Source organism: Lissotriton helveticus, chromosome 8 (genome assembly GCF_964261635.1).
Source record: "Lissotriton helveticus chromosome 8, aLisHel1.1, whole genome shotgun sequence".
Lineage (NCBI taxonomy): Eukaryota > Metazoa > Chordata > Amphibia > Caudata > Salamandridae > Lissotriton > Lissotriton helveticus.
In genome coordinates this window covers 342,910,209-342,935,757 of record NC_136069.1, presented here as the reverse complement: position 1 = coordinate 342,935,757, position 25,549 = coordinate 342,910,209, and the positions used below count along the sequence as shown (strand labels likewise).

Sequence of the window (25,549 nt, the reverse complement as noted above, 5' to 3'; positions counted from 1 at the left end):
CCATAATACACAGTCTCATTTGAGCCTCCCATTGGTGGGTGTGTCATATGGAAAATGGAGAAGTGGGTTAGCGGTTGCGCACACTGCTAAAACCCCTGAAGAGAAGCATATGGAGCTTCGAAATGCGTCGGGCAGATCCATTACGGAGCGGCATCTACAAGCGGATCCCCGTCCTCATCTACACATAAATCAAGCTGCTGCTCGTGTGCTACTCAAAGGTGGACAATCTTGGAGCGACAATTTATACGCGGCCGTCAAGCCGCTGAGCATGCACCACCCCGTCATCCTTGGGGGTTACGGAAGTGAAACAGCAGCCGTACACGGGATCGAGGACGGGCCCACTTGTGGGGTCCATATAGGACTTGATTATGTGCTTTCCGCACCACACTTCCCATAATACACAGTCTCATTTGAGCCTCCCAGTGGTGGGTGTGTCATATGGAAAATAGAGAAGTGGGTTAGCGGTTGCGCACACCGCTTCCGTTAAAGCCCCTGAAGAGAAGCATATGGAGCTTCGAAACGCGTCGGGCAGATCCATTACGGAGTGTCATCTACAAGCGGATCCCCGTCCTCACCTACACATAAATCAAGCTGCTGCTCGTGTGCTACTCAAAGGTGGACAACCTTGGAGCGACAATATATATATATATATATATATATATATATATATATATATATATATATTGTACATCTATATTTTTTACATCAATAGTTTTTAGTCAATATTTTTTTACTTACCTGTTTAAGTATAGAGAGTCGATATTTTTGTAGTCTATATTTTTTCATCGATTTTTTTACATCGATATTTCAAAACATCGTTGTTGTGTCAGTGAACCGACGTTGTGTAATACAACTAGTGCTAATGTAACATGCTCCAACACCTTCGGGTCAAGTTCACACTGTGTAAAACTGCAACCAGAAAAAGAAAATCATCTCCTGCAACTCAGAGGCAAGCTCACAAATCTCCAGGAGGAGCTGTGCTGGGAGTTTACAGACAAGAGGAATGAGTTTGGCGGACATCTTGGAAGAGTCTTTACTTGAACAGATGAAGTTAAGCACATTAATTTATACTGCTCAACCCGCATCCTGATCTGGGACAAATGCTTGTTATTGCGGGGCACAGTTTTCAGAGGCTGCAGTGCACACCCAGGAGACAAACTGTTGGGACGGTTGCCACCTGTCCCAGTTTCTACCTGCACCAGTGGCATTTTGATGTTCCTGCCAGTACAAAAATATGCAGTCACCAAAAGCCAATATTTTTAGCCTTTATCTGTACAGACTTCGTACACCAAATAAAACAGAAAGCACTTTTAAATGTGTTGAAGAGCTGCGTTAATGGTCCATGACTAATAACTAAACAAAGGCAGAAATGCCGTGATGAAAATGAATCCAAATGATGTATTTAGTATCATGTACCAGCCTTTTCAGAATCATTAAACAACAGCAAATGGTCGGTATTTTTCTCTTGGAAATATGGCAATCTTAGTTGGTGGGAGCAGAGGAGAAAGTGGCTGATTCATGGCACACCGAACAAGCTGCAAGGATGCTGGTAATTTAACACAGGTGCTGAAGCAAATACAGGGGAGCTAAAGTCCAGCTCTAATGCACTTGTGGGAGAAAGGGCATTTGCAAACTGACTGCAGGAACTCTTTTGATGGCTCCATAAGCGAACTCACACAGTTCTAAAGCCCATGCAGCTAGGAAAAATGCTGTCACTCAAAATGCCAGATAATTCAAGTACCAATGGCAGTCCTAGGGGTTGACGTAAAAAGGGAATGACAATGGCAGCCAGACCAATGGCTGGAGAGGGTGGAACCATTGCCCCATCAATAAATAGAATCCTGAGAGCTGAGCCAAATATGATTGACAATATGCAGCAAGTGGTTAAAGAAGGTTGAAGAAGGGTGTACCAAATCCCACGTACGCCAGACCTAACAATGAGAAAAGATCGGAAGTGAAAATATATCCATTGTAAGGAACAAAATGGTGGCTGAGCTTCAGAATTGCTGATAGTGAGTAACTACAAACAGTGATGAAAATGCAAAAGAAAAAGGCTAGATGGAAAAACACCCAGAAGGCGACTAAAATTAATAATCGATTGAAAATATCTGGAAAAAAATAACTGCATGACTTAGAACAGGCAAACATGATACATACTTGCCTCAGGCTGAATAAGGGCCCCTTTATTGACTTTGTGGCCACATGAGTGATGGGGCCCCCCTGCACCGTAGGGACTGTAGGGGCCTGCATTTCTCCCCTGGTGTGACCCAAAGCTCACTCAGGTAAACTACTGTAGCCTTACCTTTAGCTGGGGGAGAACTGCCAGCTGTGGTAGCCCGATTTTCTTATTGGCCCAAGCCTTTCTACTTGTGGTCTGGTGGGAGACTGCCTAATAGCCCATGCTGCTAAAGATCCATCTAGTCCCTCAAAAAAGGGGGGTCCTTCAGTAAAGTCAAGTTTAGGTAGTGTCTGTACTGTATATAATGGTTTTATTCTAATCGAATAAATGGTGGAGCACATTTGGGACACAATGTGCAAGGTAATGCAGGAGGGTGGACTCCCTGCAGGCTCTGCTATGTTCATAGTGGAAATAATAGCGTGCCATTGCTATGCTCAAAAACTAGTCCATCGCATTTTATTGGTTAGTGTAGGTTTACACCGCTGGGATAAAATCACCAGTAATGGTGGTCTTTGGCTGGGGAGGTTAGCTTGGCTCAAAAAAATCTATTTCTCAAATATCTATTGATTGATTTTTTTCAACTTACATGAGTCAGCAATACACCTAGGGGTCCATTACAATGGCGGGCGGACAAAAGGTATGCGGGACTGTCCGCAAGGGGTCGGCGGTCCCGCACCTGCAATTACGATGCCACCACTACCGTGGCAGTGGCATCGCCTATTGTCAGCATTGTGGCAGGCGGTGTTCACAATGCTGGGAATGCATGTTGTGCATTGGCATGCACAAGGTGACAGGCACCACGCGGGGCCTGCCACTTTGTCCATGCCAATGCAGGGGGGTACCATAGGTACACCCCATGTGCACCTCCCCACCCTCCCAACTTCCTGGGGGCCCGCTGCGGGTCCCACAAGGCAAAGACCGCATGCTTTTTCATGGTGGCAACGCCACCATGGAAATGCTGATCTCTGCTGTGATCATAATATGGATGGCGGTGTCTATTAACCATGTTTTCTGCCCGGTCCACGAGTCGATCAACAGAGAAGCGGCGGACGGTCTTTCCGTCCATCGCGGACCCCCCAGCCATCCTAATATGACGCAGGGTCTTTGAAATGTGGATGGCGGGCGGATTGCCCCCGCTGGAACAGCGGTGAATGCCGCCGGCTGGGTGATCCACCTGTCATCCTAATGGGCCCCATAGTTGGGTAGCCTATGTACATTCCAACCAATAGCTATATCAGTTTACAGCATTCTTTCGTTAAGAAGGGTGCTCCATGTAACCGAATTTCACGTTTGAGTATTGCCGGTTCAAAAAATTGTTTGTGTAGCCGGAGGGAATGCCAGATCGTAACAAATCAGGGGAAGGGAACATCGTCCCGGTGGTTAATTTATTTACCTCATCCCAAGTCTTGAGGGTCGTTCTCATAAGGGTGCTTTGGTAGGCATTTTGATGGCGACCCAACCTAGGTTTCCAGAAAATATCCCAGATAACTCTGCCTAATACTGCCCTATCCATATGAATCCAGTGCTTGTCTGGTCACATCGGGACAATTAAATAATTACTCTTAATTTGGCTGCCTTGTAATAAAAATTGCAATACGGGAGTGCGAGACGTCCCTCGTCCTATGGCCTTCTAAGCAGTTTGAAGGGCAAACAAGCTCTCCTATTCTGCCAAATAAATTGTGTTTACCTTGTTGGCAGGGAAAGCAAATAGGCTCAGTCAAGGTCCACAGGGAGGCTTTGAAAGAGGTGGAGGAATTTCAGTAAACGCGGCATCTTGATTGCATGTATTCTGCCGAGCCACGACCTATACATGTGAGTAGAATGCTTGGTATTTAGTGTAGCATTGTCGGTGCTCCATAAGGATGCTGATACGGAGGACCGACAATGCTACACTAAACGCCGAAGAGGTGACACACAAGGACCTGGCGCGATTATATAGAGAACCAATCATTCTACTTACTTTCGGCATAAGACAGACCCGTCCATGTCAGGTCTCGAACCTGGACCATTGGAATTCATTTTATTGCCCTGGGATATTGATGTAAACGGCTCTGAGGAAGGAATCAGAACGGTCTATTGGCCTCCCTTATATATCACGGCTGTGCTTTATATTGGTTCACAGAGAGACACACAGCCCTGATGAAGTCAGCAAACTGTTAGTTTCCCTCAGATTCCCCTTTCACCAACACCACTCTGGCCTTCTTATCTGTTTTGTAAAGCTCTGGTTGGAATTTCAGTGAGGCGTGAAATAGCAGAACTACGCTGTTTTGTGGAGGCTGAGGATTTGTATATCCGATGATATGCCTCATGCTTTAATCTATAGTCCTCCAATCTTTTTAGGTGGGTATCTTGCAGTGTGACAATATTATAGTGCTGGTCTAGTGAGTGTTTTCCATACATTATGGCTCTTAGCCAGAGCATTCAGAGCCCTTACGTTCCATTATAGTTAGCAAAAATATAAAAGAGACATTAACATCAGTTTCAATACTTCATGCTAAAGCAGTCGGCAAACTGGTGATAGGTTTGCTATAAAAGGATACAGGGGAGGTTCATACACTGAGCAAATATAGTCTTCCAAAGTATTTGTCAATATGCCAAGTCCTTCTCTCTCATCTCCTCTGTGAAGTCTTTGCTGTCTGCAATGTATCGATGACTAGGTCCCTATGTGATGGCTATGAGCCCTAGACTATTTAACGTTTCCTTTTGCTGCTATTGGGAACACTGGGAGAGCCAAAGACTCCTATTCCGGGTTTTGGAGGTATCCGTGCGCCGTGGTCTGCCCTTCGGATGTGGGTATCCTCAATAGTGTCATGTCCTCTGACACGTTAGTGACATGATAGGCTTTGTTGTGCAGATCGAAGGCGAGCTCAAATGGATAGGCCCAGTGATATCTGACATTCTTTTGTCGTAGCTTCTCTGTGACTGGCCTGAATTGTTGGCGACAACTAGAGTCACTGGAGCTACATCTTGATAGAGTGCACAGGTAGACCCTTGAAAAGAATGCTCAGCCAATACATCCTCGTGCGCCGCCTGTCACCTGTTAATGGTTTCCCTACCCTGTGCCCTCTCCCTATCTTGACCTCATGGGCAATGTTCTCTCTGTTTTTCAAACCTCATTCTTGAATATGGAGGCTTGTAATTGCGTTTGGAGAGATTGCGTGAGTTATCTCATTTGTTCCGTGCGTTGATTGAGAGCACGTGTTTTAGCCTTCACACCCAGCTTTCTACTACCCATGGAGCGAACCATTTTACCATTTAAGTCTGGTTTTAATGTCCCCAGGGAGGTGGCCATATCAGCTTTGAGTTCCTCTCGTAACTCCTTCTTAAAATCGTGCAATGAGTAAAGGAGGTTTCCTTTTGTGAGAGCCATGATGTTGCTCTGTTCTGCAGTCGATCGGCCCATGGGGGTAAATAAATGGATACTTTTTTGTTTTTTCAGCAGCATAAAGAGAGTTTAAGGTCCGTAGGATGGGCACCTCAACTCTAGGAAATCCTCTAATAGGTGATTCTCAGGTAGGGCCCACAGTGGATGGCGTGAAGATGGTGCCGCCCACACTCAAATTGGGGCCTACTCCCCAACAGCCCTACGATCACCGTCTGATCCCCGTTGAAAGCTATTAAAGGGTCACATGTGGCGTATCAGGACCCAGTAGGTGGCTTCCAGCACCCCCGCCTCAGCGTGAATTCTCACCGCACCTCAAGTCTGCCACCGATCTGAGGCTTAAAAGGTGCACTTCTAGCCCAGCTCTGGACAATGCTTGCCACTGCTCGCTCGTATGAATAAGTCCCCTTGGGGTGCACTAAGGACCCCCCTCCATAGTTTCTGTCTGGCCCGTGGTCATAGAGCAGGCTGCCATGTTAGGCTGAGGCATCAGGAGCCGCTCCTCCACAGTCTTAATCCTTCCTCAGTAGTGTGCCCCCCGCTCAGGCCCTCTGTCTGTATCAGCAGGACCTTTAGCCAAGGTCCAGCCTTGAAGTCTTTGTCTATGTCCCTCCTGCTGTGGGGTCAGGCTGCCATTTTAAAAACAGGCAGGTCGCAGCTCCCAGCTATTCTGCTTCTCTGCTCCGGTACCGGAGTCACCCACAATTGTGCCGTGGGCAGTCAGCAGTTACCGGAGCAACATCCCCAAACTGGTGGGACCCCCTCCCATTGTGGACAGGTGGGTAGTTTTGCCTGGGCACTTCAGGTCCTGATGCCACTTGTCAGCCGATCCGGTCCGTGTCCTCTGTCCCCACTCACTATCAGTTATCTGTGGCCACCAGTTTTCTCCTGTGGCGACAGTCAGTGCAAGGGCGATGAGCCCCAACTGGAGGGCAGCAGCGGGTCTCTGCAGCGTGACCTGTTCTCCGAATCTCCAGCGATGGCACCCGGAAGACATTAGTTCCCCATCAATTCTCTGAAGGGGGTAGCGGAGCCGTCATGGAGCATGTTCTCATAGCCATCTTGGCTGCCAATGGCTCTCTTAAAAAATATGTTTACCAGTTTTGACTCACCTGAGCTTGGACTCCCTGATCCAGGGACCATTGAGCATTGGATGCAAAGAAGTAAGTTGCTAAATTCACTGTTTAGGAGAGAACTTTCAACTTGAAAGAATGATGAGTTGTTTTGGGCTCTGGAACCTTACTCTTGCCAACAAAGTTAGATACATAAAGGACTACCTAGCCACCAAATTGAATTTTGTGTAGACTTGAAGGAGACCAGGCTTGGCTTACAGCATAAGTAAGCATTGTTAGAGATCAAGCATCCAGTGCATCAAACTGTGTTGGTCTAGATGGTGGTCGTAATGAAGATATCACTCCCCTCAACTGATGTCTTACCTCCAATTGAAATGAACCATAACGTGGAAAAGCCAAATCTCCCTCTTTCTCAGTGATCTTATGCCAATTTATACGCCAAACAATGCTATGGAGTCCTATGTTCATTACCATGTAGTGTGCTGGCGTATCCTCGGGTGATGCTTCCTCACCCACTCGAATCACCACTCCCCTATATCCCATGCAGAGATCAAACAATACCTTAAAACATCGCATGATCAAGCCAAATTTTCTTTTCAACCGACAAGATTTACTCACTTCAAATTCGGGATGATCACCAACCAATCCCAGCGTGGTGTTACATCAACTGACCTATTGCAGCGCAGCACTCCATGACGTCAATATTTCCACCTCGCAGCGGTTCATCCTCCTTCACTATCTCACCATGCCCATAAGCTCTCGCAATCATCAAAACAAGTAATTGTCTGCCTGTCTAAAAGATCAATAGAAATCAATCACTCAAGCACGTTCACACACAGTGACTCTCGACCTGCGCTGGTCACTTGAATCAATATAGTCCACCTATGTGCACGAGGCTTTCCAAACGATCCTAACAAATCCAGTCACACAAAGTTCCCCGTCTCAGGCGGGTTGTCGATAGCACTTCACGACTTCTCAACAAACCAACGTACAGACAATTACAACATGTCAGTGGAGAAGTGTGGCTCACTGGTTAGAGGAGGCAGACCTGGAAGCAGAGGTCAGCCCGGGACCAGGGTTCAATTCTCGGCTCGGCGGGGTCTTGAGTCCTAAAATATCCATGGACTTGACAATTCTCGCTCCGGTGCCTACTCGATTCACGGGTTCACACTCTGCGACTCTGGGCAATAGCTTGCTTAATCTCCACAACGGCCCCTCGCGGCGGGATGCCTGGCTTTCACCTTGCGGATACCCTGCCGGGGTTATCTCACAGGGGAATACCAGGACGGGTTCCCTAAGCAAGCGCTTAGAAACCGCTCTGTGATTTGCGCTATATAAATTCCTGTACATTTACATTTATATATACCACAAATAAATCCAGGAATCTTAGGCTACTCTTGAGCTGGAACCACGTCCAATCTGAAAACCACATTGACTCAACTTTCATCCCAGCTCCACAAGACATCACACGATCAACACACTCCCACAATCTAACACCCAACACATCCCTATTGATACTCACTCTATTCACTGCTGTTCTTTTTACAGCATCAATCTCCGTCGGTCTCTGCAAAAGCCACTTGTTCTCCACTCTCGATCATTGGGGCCTCTTTAGGGGCTCTATGGGTCTAAATCTTTTTTTAGAGTTTTTTAGATTCTCCCCTCACTTCAAAAGACACCCATCCAATACTGCTTCCAACTGAAGGAGCTGCGTTCAATGTTCTAGATCTGCTCAGGGCCCCTTGGCCGATGACTCTTTTTGTCTGCTTGAAAGTGAGGAGAGGAAAATCATTAGCCTATTACACATTACACTTCCAATGAACCATGACTCTCAAGAGTCACAGAGTCTGATCTATACTTCAGTTAGTTTATTACAAAGCCAAAAACAGTTGGACATACAAACACCTCAAAACGAGAGTGTAGAAATACATTGGAACTAATACAAAGCCAAACCTACTAGTGAAATTAAGTTGGTGCAGCATACAAAATCCAAACACAGAAGATAACGGCACAGATGTTAATAATTCGCAAGTAAAACGCATTTGATCTGTCCCCATACTACTACTAATATTACATCCCTGATTAGCATTCCCCAAGCAAGTTCATTAAAGGTGGTAGCAGATGAAGGCTTCCAAAGAAGTCCATTCACTTAGAATGGATCAAGTAGCATAAAGTTACAGAGCTTGTTCTAAGATGCTCTCTTTCTCATGGCAAGTCAGAAGTCCCCCGGACTCTTCCCCTAGGCTGAATAGATCAACCTGTGCAAAGATGTCACACAAATCTACGTAACATCACCCCATCCTTGTAACGAACCTCCTCTTAGTTAAGTTTCCATGTGGCAACGATGCTCCCAGGCCTTGGCTCAATGATCTTGATTCCCTGGCTCTTCTCCGGTGACAAAGAACACCATCCCACATTATCAGCATCGCCGTTCAATGTATCTTCCCCTCCCTAGGCCTAACTTCTAAAGCAAAGGAATTATTCAAACTAACAAGGATGAATTTCTTCCACATGCAACAAAAACATGAGAAAGACAAATCCTGCATACACATGAATTGAACTAGAAAATCTTAACTGAGAGTCTCAAGGAGAACTACACTTTAGGCCTACAGAATTCAGCCAACATAAGAAATGACACATATTTTCCATAGAGCACGCGTATAAATGAACATTATTACCGAGTATGTTCACTAGAACGTTACATAAGCATATTAATTGTGAAAGTTTTTGCTAACCACACGTATGAGCTTTACACGTTACCATTTTCATCTAACCACGTCATTTCACATTATTTCTTGATGTTGACATTGAAATATACCTACACTTCACTTTTCACGTTATTACATTACATAAACTAATGACCCAATATTGGCACAATAAAAGAATATATGCGGGTGCTACTCAGGATTATAATGCACTCCTACATCCGACAGAGGAAAATCTGTGCTCTATCAAGGTGCTTAGCTCATACCAGATTGGGTGAGTTGGGTGTACCACATCTGCTGCATTACTACCAAAGCTTCTACCTTCGATATTTGTTGAATGGTGACTTGGGGAATCAAATAAATGGTGGTGCTTTATTGACCAGAATCTTGCTTTGCGCTCACTGGAAGAGATCCCCTAGGTCCTAAGATATCAGGGGTTAGGGTGCAGCCTCTGTGCCTCCCCAGCCATAATAACCACATTCAAGCTTTGGAACTAAGTGGCCAAGAAAAGATGACTAGTTGCAATGCCATCACTATTCTGTCTTTATTTGGACATACTGCATTTAGTTCTGGTTGCCTAGGAATGGATTTTCAGCATGGGAGAAAGAGGTTGCTGTTGATTGCGTGATCTGTTTAACAACTGAAAATTTAAATCCTTTGAAGAAGTGAAAGCGGAATATGTTCTTGCTGAAGGGGAGCGATTCTGCTACCTGCCACTCTGTTACTGTGTTTCCATCTGAGGAGCGATGCTCAGAGTCAATTTTCCTTGGGTAAACACCCCATTAGTTATATGTGTTATGTTCTATAAATGCCAAAGCCATTTAACATCTATATTTAGTGGCAAGGCAAATGATCTTGGCTTTATGGGGGAAAGATCAGATACCTACAGAGGAGGTCTGGATTCAGAGATGTTGGTCACTCCAAGACAACGATACATTGGCACACAGCACTCTATACCTCACAAATACTTTCAACAATTCGTAGGACCTGGTACTTGCCAATCACAATGGGAATTATAAGAAGCCTAACATGTCCAAAACAACACAGGGTTTTTGGGGCTTTTGGATGCTGATAATTATAACCTGCTGAGGCAAAAGGTTAGGAAGGAAGGCCAGGGCTTCAAAGGAAGGTATGTGTGATACTTGGGTATGAAGGTTGGTGGGGAGGGGTTAGGAGTTAAGGGTGAGTCTTTAAGGGAATTTAAAGATCAGCAATAGACAAATTAAGGACAATGGGAAGGACCTGAAGGCCCTCATGTAATGTTTGCAGAAAAGTGTCTTTGAACCTCTGTGACCAAAGCAATTCATGTAGGTCAGCTGTGCTGCAGGGATCCTTTGGTCCAAGGTGGTTACAGGTCATTGAGATGTTTTCCACCCAGATCCATCACTCTCCACCTGTGTGCACAGTTCCATCAGTCAGGACAACTAATAAACTGGCAGAAATAGCAGTTGTGCTCCCTCCCCCAAAGGTCACTGCCCAGAGGTCTTCATAAATCCAGGCTTGTCCACAGCTTGTGCAAGAAGACAGTAAACCAGTGATCTCTAACAATGCTTACTTATGCTGTAAGCCAAGCCTGGTCTCCTTCAAGTCTACACAAAATTCAAGTTGGTGGCTAGGTAGTCCTTTATGTATCTAACTTTGTTGGCAAGAGTAAGGTTCCAGAGCCCAAAACAACTCATCATTCTTTCAAGTTGAAAGTTCTCTCCTAAACAGTGAATTTAGCAACTTACTTCTTTGCATCCAATGCTCAATGGTCCCTGGATCAGGGAGTCCAAGCTCAGGTGAGTCAAAACTGGTAAACATATTTTTTAAGAGAGCCATTGGCAGCCAAGATGGCTATGAGAACATGCTCCATGACGGCTCCGCTACCCCCTTCAGAGAATTGATGGGGAACTAATGTCTTCCGGGTGCCATCGCTGGAGATTCGGAGAACAGGTCATGCTGCAGAGACCCGCTGCTGCCCTCCAGTTGGGGCTCATCGCCCTTGCACTGACTGTCGCCACAGGAGAAAACTGGTGGCCACAGATAACTGATAGTGAGTGGGGACAGAGGACACGGACCGGATCGGCTGACAAGTGGCATCAGGACCTGAAGTGCCCAGGCAAAACTACCCACCTGTCCACAATGGGAGGGGGTCCCACCAGTTTGGGGATGTTGCTCCGGTAACTGCTGACTGCCCACGGCACAATTGTGGGTGACTCCGGTACCGGAGCAGAGAAGCAGAATAGCTGGGAGCTGCGACCTGCCTGTTTTTAAAATGGCAGCCTGACCCCACAGCAGGAGGGATATAGACAGAGACTTCAAGGCTGGGACGGGGAACTTTGTGTGACTGGATTTGTTAGGATCGTTTGGAAAGACTCGTGCACATAGGTGGACTATATTGATTCAAGTGACCAGCGCAGGTCGAGAGTCACTGTGTGTGAACGTGCTTGAGTGATTGATTTCTATTGATCTTTTAGACAGGCAGACAATTACTTGTTTTGATGATTGCGAGAGCTTATGGGTATGGTGAGATAGTGAAGGAGGATGAACCGCTGCGAGGTGGAAATATTGACTTCATGGAGTGCTGCGCTGCAATAGGTCAGTTGATGTAACACCACGCTGGGATTGGTTGGTGATCATCCCGAATTTGAAGTGAGTAAATCTTGTCGGTTGAAAAGAAATGTTGGCTTGATCATGCGATGTTTTAAGGTATTGTGTGATCTCTGCATGGGATATAGGGGAGTGGTGATTCGAGTGGGTGAGGAAGCATCACCCGAGGATACACCAGCACACTACATGGTAATGAACATAGGACTCCATAGCATTGTTTGGCTTATAAATTGGCATAAGATCACTGAGAAAGAGGGAGATTTGGCTTTTCCACGTTATGGTTCATTTCAATTGGAGGTAAGATATCAGTTGAGGGGAGTGATATCTTCATTACGACCACCATCTAGACCAACACAGTTTGATGCACTGGATGCTTGGATGCGAGCAGCTCAGTCAAAGAACAGAGAAAAATGTCAGGGGAAGATGAGAAGGGCAATGAAAGCATTCCAGCATGCACAATGGGATGCACAGTAGAAGTAATAGAGAGTAGACACCATTGAGGGAGAGAGATTGTATCCACAGTTGGTAAAGGAGGGAGACACTCGGAGTAGGAAAGATTTCAACAGGAGCTGAAGGGACAGGGATACCAGCATTTGGAGGTGCAGAGTCAAGTGACATCAATGCTGCTATACGGTTACCAGAAGCCCTTACGATACCAGTCACCATCGGACCTGTAGCGTCTGTGTATGATCCAAGCTTAGGGGAAAATGTCAGTCAACATCATGATTGGGAGACAGGGTCAACCAAGGGGGAATGTGACAATGAATGGAAACAGTCCATTTTTGGTGCCCCCTGAAGCGAATACCCCATTACCAGCAACTGCAGATCCTTCAAGGGTCCATGTTGGGTCTTGTACAATACGAGTGTGTCATTGGGGAATTTGATTTGAGAAGGTGGGAAGTTCCAGTTAGAGGACCCATGTGAAAGATATCAGAGGTAAGAGCAGACCAGAGAGCTTCTGGAGAGCAGCAAGTTTGCAGAATCAAGCACTGGAAAACAGACAAAGGAATTAAAGTAGTGAAAGAGAAGGACAGAGTAGCGTCTCAAGTCAGGGAACGATTAAAGCTGCAGTGAAGGCAAAATTACTAGACGTAGTGAGACTGAAAGCAGAAGTGGATGAGATAATCAGTGGATTCTTGTCCTTGGAGAAGATAGAACTTTACGAACAGAATGTGTTGTATAGCATTTTAGGACCCTAGTGTAATTTTCCCGATTCATGCCCTTATATAGGTACAAATCACCTTGCCCTTATATAGACATAGAAATCATAACCATATTTAGACATAACCCATGCAGTCCAAATACAGGTATGGATACATCCACTAGTTCCGAAAAGCCACAACAATTTCTTGAAAAACTCGGCTTCGGCAGTCAGGGACTCCCCCTTGCTCGAATATTGATTTGTCCAAGAACTCATGGAGTTTTCAAAGAACTGCCATTTCCTTGGAGTTCTTTGGTGACGTTATTATTTCCAACTTTACATCAAACCAGGCACCTTCAAGGTATAAATAAGCCCACAATTGCCCTAGCAAACACACAGTGGTATGGAGCAGTTCGACTATCTACTTGCCGGACGCAGCTCGCTACAGCAAGTGCCGACCCTCCAGCTGACGCACTGAGAGAGACACTGTCTTTTCTCTTGCCGAGAAATACAGCTCCAGTGTTTCCAAGCTCCCCTTGCGGGGTGTTGGGAAATCGAGCCCCGAGACAGAGAGATACCAGACCTCCTTCATTCTAAACCAAGGTACGGAGCTGATTAGACCCTAAGAGAAATCTTGGATAGATTCTTGGCAAAGAAACTAAACCTATGCTCCACTATACTTACTTCTTCCCTCGTACTAGACCTAGGTTAGGTACATTGGGATAGGCGTATTTTAGAAGCACCAGTTGAGTACTTTTAGTCTTTGGTATTTATGTATGTATTTTATGGCTTAGAAACCATACCATGCTTTTACAGTATTATTTTATAATACTCTTCTTGCTGTATGCATTATACTTTACAGCCAGTATTACGATTGTAGCAGTTCATTTCTTCTGCATGAGAAAGAAGACTGTTCAATAAATACTTTTATTGAAAGCGCCCGTCTCTCTATTTCTCTGCACCTCTGATGAAACGAAGCATGCACGATTGACTAAGTTAAATATCTATCTATTGTTTTCACGACTCTGAAGATACGTTTTATCTTGGGGAAACAAAGTTGTCTTTTTTATGCGGTTGTCATAAACGAATCCCTTCTTGTTTATTTGAGAAAGTTTCTAGTGACCTCTGAGCTAGCTGCCACTCACAATTAAGTTTAATATATTCGATAGAGACCCAGTCGACCTAAGTCCTACGTCAATTCTATAGGATATATTACTCCAATGCGCAGAGCCTATGGTGAATATTGGAACTACACTACATGGCGCCCAATGTTTGGTAAGGCACTAATTTAATGCTAGATACTAGAGTACCTCAGTCGTGCTTTTCACAGAGACCCCTTTTTCCCATAAAATACTCCAATAGACGTCTGGAGTGGGTGAAAGGATAATATCTGCTATAACTGAGTAGGACGAAAATCTTATGTATTAGTTTTTGGTTAGTTCAACGTTGAAGGATACAGTGTTCCAAAATATTGTGCACCTTATCTTTGTTTCCTTGAAGCTTGCTCTGCCAACTTTCAGTCAACAAAATGTCGGATAGCGATACCGAGATCGGTAGACCTACAAGAAACAACAACGCAACCGGTGGAGCTGCAGGAACTGCAGCTCGACCAGGTTTTGACGTTACAGGTTTTAATGAAGACGCGGCGGATGCTATAATCATCCCGGAAAATTTAAGAAAAACCCTCACTATGAAGCTTATAACAAATGGACTATCATCGAGAGGTGGTAGTGTGATATTTGTCATAGAGGCACATGAATATCGGTAGACAGAGGTATTCTATTCATGGACTATCTTCCCAGAAGCAATTCCATTAACACACGTGGTCCACTTCTACAAGATAGAGGAACCTCCAGCGGAATACATTCCTTTCAAGGACATTGAAATTCCATTAACATACCAAGAATATGCCCTCTGGTTTAAAGGCCCCTGCAACATCAAAATCACATTACCAGGCTCGGTGCACTAGGTAGACCAGGAGCAACATGGCCGGTACTAGCCAGCTAAACACCACATCCTGCTATTGAAGGAATAACAGGTCCAGAACTATTAGTTCAACTGAAACACCTAATCAAAATACATAGACCATTGGTTCAGTATGTCATGCGGACTTTAACAGTCAAACCTCCTATAAGGATTCCACAGCAGACCCCTCATCAGGGGAACACAAATAAAATTACACCACAGACTATACAATCAGTCATTGGTAAATTACCCACAAAACGGGAACAAATTCCATTCTGGTTAGCTCAAAAGATTACTCAAATAGAGGCAGTATTTCCTGATAGTACACCTCATGAGAAACACAGGATTCTAACAATCTGTTTTCCAATGGGAATCGCACCACACCTGGAGGACTGCGTCACTTGGGGTACAGCCTTTGCTGCAATCTACTCAAAAACACATGGTGTTCCGTCTATGGCGGTAATACCAGACGTCCTGAAACAGATTCAAAATTAATACAGGGCAGAGCCTGCTTTGAATTTAGGTATGACATTACTTAAAGATTTCAAACAGGTCTCAGCTATAATATTAGCTAATATTAAAGGTAAAGCAGCATCTGTGGCGATACGCCAAAAACTAAAAGAACTTGATGTAACTTAGCAACCGTATGAACTGGCCAGAATAATTGAAAAATCCTATGAAGAAATAGGAAGAGATAGTTTGGGTGGGAAACCAGTAAAGCCCCAACTCACAGAAAATCCTGATAAGGTTTTTATTTAAAACACTCTCACTACTCCTAAAAAGAAGTGGGAAAACACTAAACAGACATTTTCTAAAGAGAAGCGTTCTCAGTCCAGAGGTAGGTCTCCTCAAAAGGAGCGCTCTGAAAAGAGATATAACCTCAGGAACAGGGATAATTTGAGAAAACCTGATAGATATCAAGATACTGATACATGTTCCTCTCGTACCTTTCAGACGTCCTCACAGAAATCGGAAAAAAGAGGACGGTCAGAACACAAGGAAGAACGCGTGAAGTCCAAAGACGATCAACACATTCCAAAAAATAAGAAACACCAATTCACCAAGAAGAAGGTAGCAGGTCTAAAAATCAGACATGCCGAGGATCTTGAGGACACAACTCAAGAACGGGGAGTGGGCTCAAACAATGCTGGACAGCGCAGCAGAAGTTACCATAGCTCGCAAAATCTTGAAGGATCATCTGGAGACAGTGGACTTGAATGAGTACATTCAAGTTGAAACTGCCGATACCAGAGTTAGTGTACCTCATAAGTTATATGAAATAACGCTCTGGATGGAGGGGGACATAACTAGGAAAATAAGAGCACTCTTTTGGGAAAAGCTTTCTAAGGGTTATGACATTCTTCTAGCTGAAAAAGACTGGCCACCTACATTTGTTCAGGAGTGCCCACATGGCGAAGACATCATTATGCCAGCCTTCTCAGATCATATTCCAATTCACTTAAAATACACCTATGCCAGAAAATGGGCTGTAGCCTAAGCTCCAGCATTATATAAAAATCATGTGGGATGGGATGAGGATTCTCCTTACCATAAGATCCAGTTAAAAAATCAACCAACTGCTCATAGGTAGTACCCAGTTACACAAGAAGCTAAAAAACAGGTCAGGGAGATCTTAGACCAACTTGAATACCAAGGGATGATTGAAACATGCACCTCGTCAATGAACAATCCTTTGTTTCCTGTCTCCAAACCAGACAATACATATTGTCTAGTTTTGGGCTACAGACATTTAGGGCCAGGTGTAGGTCGCCAATTACCGGTCGGTAACGGCCGATTTCCGTCGTTACCGACCGGTAATTGGTTTTCGAGATGTAGGGGCCAATATTTTACAGATTCAGTAAATTTACCGAAACGGTAAATTTACAGAATCTGTAAAATACCGAATCGGTAATTTTACCGATTCTGTAAAACCCAGATGTAACTAGCACTGTTTCCAGTGCTACAGGCCTTCAGAAATCGGTATTTTACCACCCAATCCTATTGGGTGGTAAAATACCGAATTCAGGTGTGCATGCACATCTGTGCATGCACACCTGTGCCATGTGGCACACAGACATGCCCTAAGGGCATGTGTGCCATGTGTGCCATGCCCTAAGGGCATGTCTGTGTGTCACATGGCACACATGCCTGTATTGGGGGTGCTAGAGGGTGTCAAAGTGACACCCCCTGCACCCTTGCTGAACTCGGTATTTACCGAATCTGTAAATACCGATTCGGTAATGCACATTGATTCCTATGGGCTTCAATGCCCATAGGAATCAATGGGCAATACCGATTCGGTATTTACAGAATCGGTAAATACCGAATCTTAACGATTCGGTATTTACCGAATCTGAAATACCTACATCTCCCCTCCTCTTTTTTTACCACTTCTTAAATACCGATTCGGAATGAATCGGTATTTAAGAAGTGGTAAAAAAGATTTACCTACATCGGGCCCTTAGACTCTTGTTGCAAAACGTTTGCAGTACAAAATGCACACACAGCAGCACTGATGAATAACATCATGCGCAAAAAATATAAAACGACATTAGATATTTCTAACGGTTTCTTCTGTCAAAACATTGCACCAGAAAGCAGGTACTTGACCGCCTTCTCAATTATGAGGGCACAGCGTCACTTCTGTCGTCTCCCCCAGGGATTCAAGAATAGTCCAGGGTTATTCTCAGCCAGAGTAACAGAGTTACTATAAACGTATGATGATAAGGCATTATCTTATGTCGATGACATCTATCTAACAGATAATAACTTCGACAGGCACTTGAACAGAGTCAACACCATAACACTTGGCTTCACATCTGAAGGGTACAAATTAAATTTTAAGAAATCACAAATTGCCCACCTCAACGTCCTATTCTTAGGATACGAACTTTTAAGTGAAGGCAAAAGCCTGGCAGCCAACTTTTTAGAAAAGTGTGCGCTGCTCCAACCTCCAAAAACGCTGGAAAACCTACAGTCAATTTTAGGTTTCCTAAATTTTGGAAGAACTTACATTCTAAATTACGCAGACAGGGTTAAACCTCTCTACGAACTACTCAAACCTGATTTTAAAACAACTAATTGGACTCAAAAACACACAGAAATTTTGCGTTCAGTGCAAACAGACATTTGCAAACTCGCGTAAACGTACGCAACCTTGTAATCCGAATCATCCCAGGAAGATGCGGATTCACATACTTAATCAAAAAGAAAATAATCCCTTGGGTTCATCCAATAATCACTTTTATTCATATACACTCCACTCTATGGTCATTCATTCACACTCCACTCTGTGGTCCTAAATGGTACCATAAACGAATGCAATGGTTATCAATACAAACACCCCTTAATCATAAAAACCTGAAATTACTATTTATCACAATGTGTAAATTTATTTTAATCCAGTGTCAATTAAAAACATTAAAAACAATTCAATTTGTACATTAACACATAAAGAAAATATTCACAATCTTAAAACGGGAGAGAGACTGAAAGCCTGTGATGTTAGATCTAACACATCGGGATGTTAATTCATGGGAATCTTTACATGAAGGTCAGAGTCATATAGATCCGTTCTGACAGATTGTTCCGTGAATTTAACTTGAAAAAGTTGCGTCGGCGCGTTTCGGTGTTTTGCTCTATACGCACCACCTTTATCAAGACTAATATTTGCGTTATGTCTCTTTCTCAATCAACATTTTGGTTAAAATTGATCTAAACAAACACAAAAAATAAAAACAATATTACACATTGATTAATAAGCAATTTTCAGGCTATGACCTTCATACATTACATTACATTTCATTACTAAAAACCTTCAGGCTATATCCTACATTGTATTTCATTACATTACATCCCATCTTTATTCACATATTGTTTACCCCCCAGGGGTGACAAATGGTAATTCAAAAACTTGGATGTCATCAAACCACATTTGCACCTTATTCACTTTTACTCTCTACAACACTGTGTTCTACATCTTATTAATCATCAATTCAGGTTTACCCCTCATTTGAAACAAATGACAATATAAGGACTTGGGTGTTATGAAAAGGGTTGCAACTCAATAAGTCTTGCTATGTACAACACTATTTTCTACATCCTGTTCACCATTGAATCAGATTTACCCCCATTAAAACATATTGTTCAATGTGCATTTTAGTAGTTGTCTTCATAACCATTATTACTCCATTCATCCCACACATACGTTCTCAACCATAGAAATGTTATCCACACATTATTCACGCATACATTCACATACCATAGAGCTTGCATAGTGCCGGGTAATGGTCACTATATAGAGGATTTCCAAATGCCTTCTGACAAGCCAACGAACATCTATAAAACATTAAGGGGCAGATGTATCAAGCCTTTTGCAATTCGCAAAGGCCAAAATTCTGCGAATTTCGGGTGTTGCGAGTCGCAAACGTTTTTTTGCATTTTCTGAAATGCATGAAAAAATCGCAAAATAAGGAATCGCAAAAATTTGCGATTCCTTATTTTGCTTAAGCATTTAAGGAATCGCAAATTTTGCGATTTCTTAAATGCGATGTATGAGGCTTTTAAAAATTGCGATTTTGGGTTAAGAAATCGCAAATTACCACTAACTTGTAGTTGGTGATAATTTGCAATTTCATTTGAAAATGCCCTATTTGACATTTGTGAAGGTGGCATGTGAGGCACATACATGCCCATAGGGCATGTATGTGCGCCATATGCGCACACATGTACATTTCAGGGGTGCAGCAGGGTGTCTTTGAGACACCCCTGCACCCTTGAAATTATTCTTTAATTGCGAATTTGCAAAATGCGATTCGCAAATTAACAAATAATGCACAATCATTCCCATGGGCCTCCTGGCCCATAGGAATGCATGGGAAATTATTCCTTATTTGCGAATTCGCAAAGTGTGAATTTGCAAATAAGGAAGACTAAGAAATCGCAAAAAAAAATGCAATTTTTTACATACATTCCATTTTGAGAATTCTAAATAGCGATTCCTTAAAAATCGCTATTTAGAAATCGCAAAAGGGAACAATGATACATCTGCCCCTAACAGACTTAAATTAGACCACAGTCTCAGTGTAGTTGGTCTCCTAGTTTTGTGATCAAATTATATAATTACCTGCATGAGGCTAACACGAACTAACCCACTGAAAGGGCACGGTTATGCTGTTCTTGGCATCAACTGATGATTTCCTGAATCGGGTTCTCTTATTTCGGATTGCAGGTCTCAAATCTATGAGCCGCTAAACCTAAAAATATATAAAGACCCTTATAATCGTAATTTTTTGTAAACAAAATCAGCTAGTTCATGTATCAAATAAAGCTCATTTATGTACCTGGAATTGATCTCCGGGTACGTGTTGTAATCATTCACAATTGCTCCACCAAATTCTGTAGCCCCTCTTAAAGCTCTGAGCGCCACTTCGTAGGATAGTTGCTCCTTATGTACACAAAATCCCCATATACGGAAGACCCTGCATGGGGTGATAAAATACACAATATCGTATGGTGAAACCCAAACCTGTAGTCATTATGGGTAAAGCTCCTCTGAGTGGTTCTCAAATACACTCTATCAAATAAAAAACTATAAAACTGCTACGTAAAATCTCGAGGGGGGCTTTTTTAGTTAACTCCTCACCCCCGTCATTCGAGTGATATAAGAGTTCCACCCTTTATATTTCACATCCGCGGTATTCTAAACCTAGTATAAAAAACTATAAAACTGCTATATAAATATCGAGGGGGGCTTTTTTAGTTAACTTCTCACCCCCGTAATTCGAGTGATATAAGAGTTCCACCCTTTATATCTCACATCCGCGGTATTCTAAACCTAGTACGCGGTCCCACACCCTGTAAATACCTGGAATCTCGGTCGAGTGGTGAGCTGCACGGAGTCCGTTTTTTTAAAATGAAACGGGCGTATTCTCCACAAAATCTCTTATATACAGAGAAAACCGCCGGCCTTAATTGTCTGCCGGTGTTATTTCACTCTCAATACTTCCACCTCAAGCACACGTGACCAGCGCATGGCATCATTATGCTCTTGCTGTGCCTTTACCGTAATGTCTCTAATACACTAAGGTGAAAGCAGTGTATGATAGCTTCCTTAAGCATAACGCTGCTCCTTAACCTGTCATTATCATAATAAGGATGTTTTCATATTACCTACTGGCGGTCGCCAGTAGGTATATATAGTTAGGATTTTTTCTCTATGGGATTTTTGAAAATTCTATGTCTAATAACTTTGGCGTTTGTGGACGGAATTGGCAGAAATTTTCAGGAAAATGGCACATTTTGTTTCTGAGCAGCCCTTGAAAATTTGGGGGGGGTTCGTCAAGGGGGGGCCGAGAAAAAAGGGGGGTCCCAAAACGTGTTTTTAACATTGAGTTTTCCATAGGGCGGTTGGCCTCACTTTTAGCCCGAACGGCTGAATGGATTTGCACGAAACTTGGCAAAATTGTAGGGACTGGTAGCCCGATGTGCCTTTTGTAGGTCTCAATATATGTGCTTCAGTGGATTTTGAGAAATTAACGTTCAAAAAAAGATATATATCTGTAACAGCGGACCGGGCAGCGCTCCTGTTCGCGTACTTTTCGCGCAACGGAGCTTTGTGAAGCGAAGCTGATTGGTTCTCCGGCGTCTGTAAACATTCCAAACAGTCCGTAGCGGCCGCCATCTTGTCTCTCGGTAGGATCGAGAGACAAGAGGAGGCCAAAGCGAAGGGGCAAATGACCATAAGGGGGCATAGTAGATCCTCCTTGACCTCTTAGGTTTGATGTGGAGGTTTTAAAAGGGCCCCGCGAGGCAAAAAAAAAATAATAATAATAATCGAACGGCTGAATGGATTTGCACGAAACTTGGCAAAATTGTAGGGACTGGTAGTCCGATGTGCCTTTGCTAGGTCTCAATATATGTGCTCCAGTGGATTTTGAGAAATTAACGTTCAAAAAAAGATATATATCTGTAACAGCGCTCCGCTTCGCGGAGATAAAATTATATCTGTATTACCTAGCTGTTGCTAACACCAGTTAGCGACGGCTAGTAGGAGATAGCGACCATCTTGGGCCCCACTTTGCATGTGAGTGATATTTATCACTAATGACATGCAAAGTGGGCATGCCAAGATGTTAGCGACTGGAAACAGTCGCTAACATCGCTATCTCCTATTATCAACTTTTGGAAATATTCGCGATAAGCGCGAATATCTCCAAAAGCTAGCACCTGCCCTGAGCAGTTCTAAGGCATGTTATCCAATGGGAGGTGGATAACATGGCTAAGAGCATTAGCTCGGTAATGCATGAATATCGCTGAGTTTTCAGCGATATTAATGCATTGCGGTCGTTTTTTATCGTATTTGCGATAAACCTTGATAATAGCAAGGTTTATCTGCGATAATTTCTGACGATGCTTAGCGGTAAAAAAATCGTTGCTAAGCATCGTTAGGGATAAATATCGCTTAACTTTGGTAATATGCCCCAACGTCTGTTAACGTTCGATTCGAAGGAAATCAGGAAGTGTTGAAAAACATTGTCTGCGCCATCTTGCCTTTTTTCAAATGCCACACTTTTGTCGTGCACGGCAGTCATTTTAGATGCCTTCACCAGACCCACTCTGTGCACGCTGTCGATCCTTAGCATGACTCCCCACCCTCGCAAGCATCTCCCCCAGGCAGTGGTCACCCCCGCTCTCTGTCTTATGCATGGGTAATAAACCACCCCCCATCTGCGCTGCTCTTCCCTGAGAATCACACCCTGTGCCCGCCCGACACCTCCCTTTCGCCCTATTCACTACCGCACCCTCTGACACTCCTTTTCCTCTGTGTCCGATTGTCCAGGCCGGTCCTAGGGTATCAGCTAGCCCTGCAGATGTAGTTTATGGCCCCAGCTGTAAAGAATCACCCCTCTTCAAAGGAGTTATAGTAGATCAAGGCCCACACTCGATGAGATCCGTCACAGCAGACGCGTTCCTATTATCTGAAAACCATCCTGTATTGTGATTGGGGAGGGGACCGAGCCTGAAGCGGAAGATTCCAGGGATGACTCTTTGTACATCAAAGTTTTTACAATTATGTGTCACATTAAAAATATATAGCACTCCAACAAAGTAGTAAGATTATAAAACTTTAATAACTTATAAATATATACAAGAAAACAAAAACAGTAATAACATATAAACATTTTTAGGGAAAAACAACGAAGTAGCGGTCGGCTGTGCGAATAGTCCCAACGCAGCACAACGTCCAGATTTCTGGCGTGGGGCGTCGCGGGGGGTGGGTCATCAGTAGCAAACTGTTGTGCGAATAGTTCCAAGGCAGCAGAACGATGGCACCAAGGTGATGTCCAGTAAGTTGCCGCACTGGTTTTGGTATCCTACAATGCTGCTCCGAATAACGGCGTGGGGCGCCCCGGGGGAGGCGGCGTGAACGGGCCTCTCCAGGTGGAGTGTCATCTGTTGTAGTGGGGCGCCCCTTTACCGTTTCAGTTGCCATTCCGTCCGTTTTTGGTCCACTGTGTCAAAAGCCGCAATTCAGCTGAGTTGCGCCCACTCTTGCGGTGCAGCGATAGGCGGCTGTCACAGGACTCTCAAAATGGCGGCAGGCTGTTTCTTTTTTGGGCCTGGTCCACTGAAATGGCCCTGGGACACCTTGGAAATCGGACGCTTGTCTGCTAGGTCTTGGACCCCATTCTCGAAAGCGTCCCATCCGCCTTGAGGATTTATCAAAAGTTTTGGGGGCCCCCGACTCCTGTAGGCTTCTGGTGGGGAGCGGTTGCCATGATTGCTCGCGGAATGACCACGACGGAGCTACGAGATGGTGGTGCTCTCATGCTGAAGCCAGCTTCAGTCTGAAACATCCAGAAACAAGGTGGGGCTTTCATCGTTTGGGAAAAAAAAAAAGTTTTCATCCAATGAAAAGTGTTGTTTTTAGGTCATATGATCAAGCCTTCCATCATTAGGAAACCAAAAGTAAAATGAACCAATGAAAAGTTTTATAAACAAGTCACATGACCTGTTATGCGGCATAGGGTATAAAATGCGGAGAAAATACGTTGGCACGTGAGGCGGCGTCAGTAGCGGACCGATGTGCGAATAGGCCGAAGGCAATACAACGCGCCAAGATCCGGATGGCACCGAGGTGGTGTCCAGCAAGTTGCAGCACTGGTGTGGCCATCCTACAATGCTGAAAGTCGGCGTGGGGCGCCCCGTTGGCCTGTGAGTTTGCATCAGTAGCGGACCGATGTGCGAATAGGCCGAAGGCAGCACAACGCGCCAAGATCCGGATGGCACCGAGGTGGTGTCTAGTAAGTTGCCGCACTGGTGTGGCCATCCTACAATGTTGAAAGTCGGCGTGGGGTGCCCCGTTGGCCTGTGAGATGGCGGCAGTAGCGGACCGATGTGCGAATGGGGCCAAAGGCAGCGCAACAATATTTTCGGAATAGAAGACACCACAAGGCGCTGAGATGCCAAGATCCGGATGGCACCGAGGTGGTGTCTAGCAAGTTGTGGCACTGGTGTGGCCATCCTACAATGGTAAAAGTCAGCGTGGGGCGCCCTGTTGGCCTGTGAAATGGTGTCAGTAGCGGACTGATGTGCGAATGGGGCCAAAGGCAGCGCAACAATATTTTCTGACTGACACCACAAGGCGCTGAGATGCCAAGATCCGGATGGCACCGATGTGATGTCTAAGTTGCGGACCGATGTGCGAATGGGGTCAAAGGCAGCGCAACAATATTTTCTGTATGGAAGATACCACTAGGCGTTGAGATGCCAAGATCCGGATGGCACCGAGGTGATGTCTAGCAAGTTGCTGTACTGGTGTGGTCATCCTACAATGCTGAAAGTCGGCGTGGGGCGCCCCATTAGCCTGTGAGATGGCGTCAGTAGCGGACCGATGTGCGAATAGGCCGAAGGCAGCACAACGCGCCAAGATCCGGATGTCACCGTGGTGGTTTCATAGTTGAGAGGCACTTCATCTGCAGTGGGGGCGCCGAGATCCGGATGGCACCGAGGTGATGTCTAGCAAGTTGCTGTACTGGTGTGGTCATCCTACAATGCTGAAAGTCGGCGTGGGGCGCCCCATTAGCCTGTGAGATGGCGTCAGTAGCGGACCGATGTGCGAATGGGGCCAAAGGCAGCGCAACAATATTTTCTGAAGAGAAGACACCAAAAGGCGCTGAGATTCCAAGATCCGGATGGCACCGAGGTGGTGTCTAGGAAGCTATGCAGTTGAGTTGTGTGCGCACTTGCGGCGAATAGGTCGAAGGCAGCATAACAATGTTTTCTGAATAGAAGACACCACAAGGCGTTGAGATTCGGTTACCACCGAGGTGATGTCTAGCAAGTTGCCGCACTGGTGTGGCCATCCTACAATACTGCTCCGAATAACGGCGTGGGGTGCCCGAGGGGGGGGGGGGGAGGCGGCGTGAACGGGCCTTCCTAGGTGGAGGCTCGTCTGCTGTAGTGGGGCGCCCCTTTACCGTTTCAGTTGCCATTCAGCTGAGTTTCGGC

General features: G+C 44.7%; 1 long non-coding RNA gene across 3 annotated transcripts in view; it reads right to left on the bottom strand.

Annotated features, from left to right (window-relative positions):
• The window catches only part of LOC144771630 (uncharacterized), a 65,727-nt gene extending 44,786 nt beyond the window's left edge, over positions 1-20,941 (bottom strand). Inside the window, exons 1-4 of one of the 3 annotated variants that reach the window (XR_013599401.1) lie at positions 20,904-20,941; positions 20,380-20,517; positions 20,163-20,292; positions 8,157-8,400 (exon numbers count right to left, since the gene is read on the bottom strand). This is a non-coding gene — a long non-coding RNA (uncharacterized LOC144771630). Of the gene's footprint in view, positions 1-8,156; positions 8,401-18,444; positions 18,752-20,162; positions 20,293-20,379; positions 20,518-20,903 lie in introns of those variants that run through there. The other 2 variants (XR_013599402.1, XR_013599400.1) reach the window with 2 other exon arrangements.
• Positions 20,942-25,549: the final 4,608 nt, after the last annotated feature.